Raw genomic sequence first — 2845 nt, forward strand, 5'->3', positions numbered from 1 at the left:
GTCAGTACAACAGCGTGTACACGCACAAACATGCAGCGGTGGTGCCGGACAACACGGGGGCTCATGGGAAATGTAGTTCTCTATAACAAAACCGCTATAAACGTCAAAAGAAAACAAACGTTAGCTACAAAACCTTTTCATAACTTATTTTGGGTCAAATATACAAATCGCAATTTAGGTGAATAATTTGGTGGTGTAAAATCTCTATTATGTTATTTAACTTTATTTTATAATCTTCATGAATAGTGATCCCTATTGACCATAGCTGGTGTCCTCTTTGAGGCCATACACATATACACAGTGGTCTCTTATTTAATCGAAGATTAAATATATAATATTTTATTTGTCATATTCTAAAACACATAAAGAATAAAATAAATTTTTTTTATAGTTTTTATTATTAATTGTGTTCCAATTATTTAATTACAGAAAAATGCAAAAATAAAACCCAAATGAAACACATACAGACATACAGACAATTTAATGAACGACAATAAATAAATAAATAAATAAAAGAAATATATATATATATATATATATATATATATATATATATACACACACACACATGTATATATATATATATACGTACGTATATGAGCATACCAAACCGAAAAAGTGAACTTAAGAGAGACTACCTCGTGGTGGCGCACTAAAAATATAAATATCTAAAAATATAAATATCTATAAATATAAAAGTTTTAAATAGAAAAGAAAATTGACAATGAACAATTACAGTTATTTAAAACTATAATAATAATCATAATACTAATAGTATAATTATAATCATAATAAGCTTTTTTTAATAGTAATAATAAATGTAATAACATAGAATATTATTATTTACTAACTGTAAAAGCTGCACTGCATTTAACTTATTTATTTATTTTTAACCATACAAAGTAATTAACTTTTTTGGTCAAGTACGTAATAATGCAGCTGGCACAATAACACAGCTGGTTAAGTGGTTGCACTACTGCAACATACTTTCTGAAAACTTGAGTTTAAGCATTCTCTCCGTCTGTTACTGTCTGTGAGGAGTTTGGCATGTTCTTCTTCTGTCTGAGTGGGTTTTCTTTGGGTACTCTAGTGTACTACCAGAGTACCTTACTACTATTCCAGGGTCTGGAATAAAGCAATTAGTAAAATACACCAAAACAACGAAACTAATATGTATTAAGAGAGATAAATATATGATATAACCTATGGTATGCAAACATATAAAAGTTAAATATATATACTACTGTATATATAAAATAAAATTATATATATAATTTTATAAAATAAATATTCAATATATTAATTCTACTAATAAACATGAATTCTAAGGTGATGATAATGTCATTAGTAAAAATTTGAATTAATATTTAGCTAACAACTACAGTATTGTAACACACACCTATTTGTTTATTCACAAACGGGCAACTAAGTGTAGCCAATTCACCTTTTGTATGTTTTGAATGACCAGCTGTGCCAACCTGCCACTTTAAGGTTAGCAAATGAAATAATTAATAAGAAACAGCTGAGCTGGTTTATATGCTTGATTACTGTTCGTGCTTGAATACACTGTACCATGGGAACCTAGTCACACACATTATAACACCTCTCGCACCATGGATTGTTTGTTTTGGCCATATTTTCTCTTTGCATAAGGTGAGAGTGTGGCTTTTCTTCCCAATTTTGACAGGAGACTATATGCACTCTTTAAAGAATGCTGTCAAACTAACACAGTTTTAACAAAAAAAAAGAGAAGTGTATATTCTTGACGAAGCATCACTAGTAAATCCACAATAAACACAAATTTATAAGAATAATGTGTTTTTAAGCAGTTTTAAGGTATTTTGCCTTCACATTTTCACAGTTTTAATGTACAAATGTAGGATATAAAAGATGCCTTAAACATGTTGAAATTTGGTCTATTATTTATACATTTACAACAATGAATGTGATATTTGGATAATATTAAGACAAGGTTGACAACATAAATCCCGTTTGAATTTAATATATCACTTTTAATTACCCCAAATAGAATAAATTCAATTTTTAATTTAAAATTATGGTTAATTTTCCTATTAATAAAGTTATTTAAGTACATCCAAAAGACCCAAAATAAGTGAATTTATATCCTTTTTAAATGTAGCAATAGTTTTATTGAGTAGGTAACATCTATGCAGAATCCTTAGAGTTACTTCCCTCACTTTATGTGTGATAAAAAAAAATCCTTGGTAAAAGCCATGTTGTTTTCCAATCTACACCGATCAGCCATAACATTAAAACCACCTCCTGGTTTCTACACTCACTGTCCATTTTATCAGCTCCACTTACCATGTAGGAGCATGTTGTAGTTCTACAGTTACTGACTGTAGTTCATCTGTTTCTCTACATGCCTTTTTATCCTGCTTTCGCCCTGTTCTTCAATGGTCAGGACCCCCACAGAGCAGGTATTATTTAGGTGGTGGATCATTCTCAGCACTGCAGTGACACTGACATGGTGGTGGTGTGTTAGTGTGTGTTGTGCTGGTATGAGTGAATCAGACACAGCACAGTGTCCACTCACTATTCACTCTATTAGACACTTCTACCTAGTTGGTCCACCTTGTAGATGTAAAGTCAGAGACGATCGCTCATCTATTGCTGCCATTTAGGTTGGTCATCTTCTAGACCTCCATCAGTGGTCACAGAATGCTGCCCATGGGGTGCTGCTGGCTGGATATTTTTGGTTGGTGGACTATTCTCAGTCCAGCAGTGACAGTGAGGTGTTTAAAAACTCCAGCGGCGCTGCTGTGTCTTATCCACTCATACCAGCACAACACACACTAACACACCACCACCATGTCAGTGTCAC

Source organism: Trichomycterus rosablanca, chromosome 14, assembly GCF_030014385.1.
Source record: "Trichomycterus rosablanca isolate fTriRos1 chromosome 14, fTriRos1.hap1, whole genome shotgun sequence".
Classification (NCBI taxonomy): domain Eukaryota; kingdom Metazoa; phylum Chordata; class Actinopteri; order Siluriformes; family Trichomycteridae; genus Trichomycterus; species Trichomycterus rosablanca.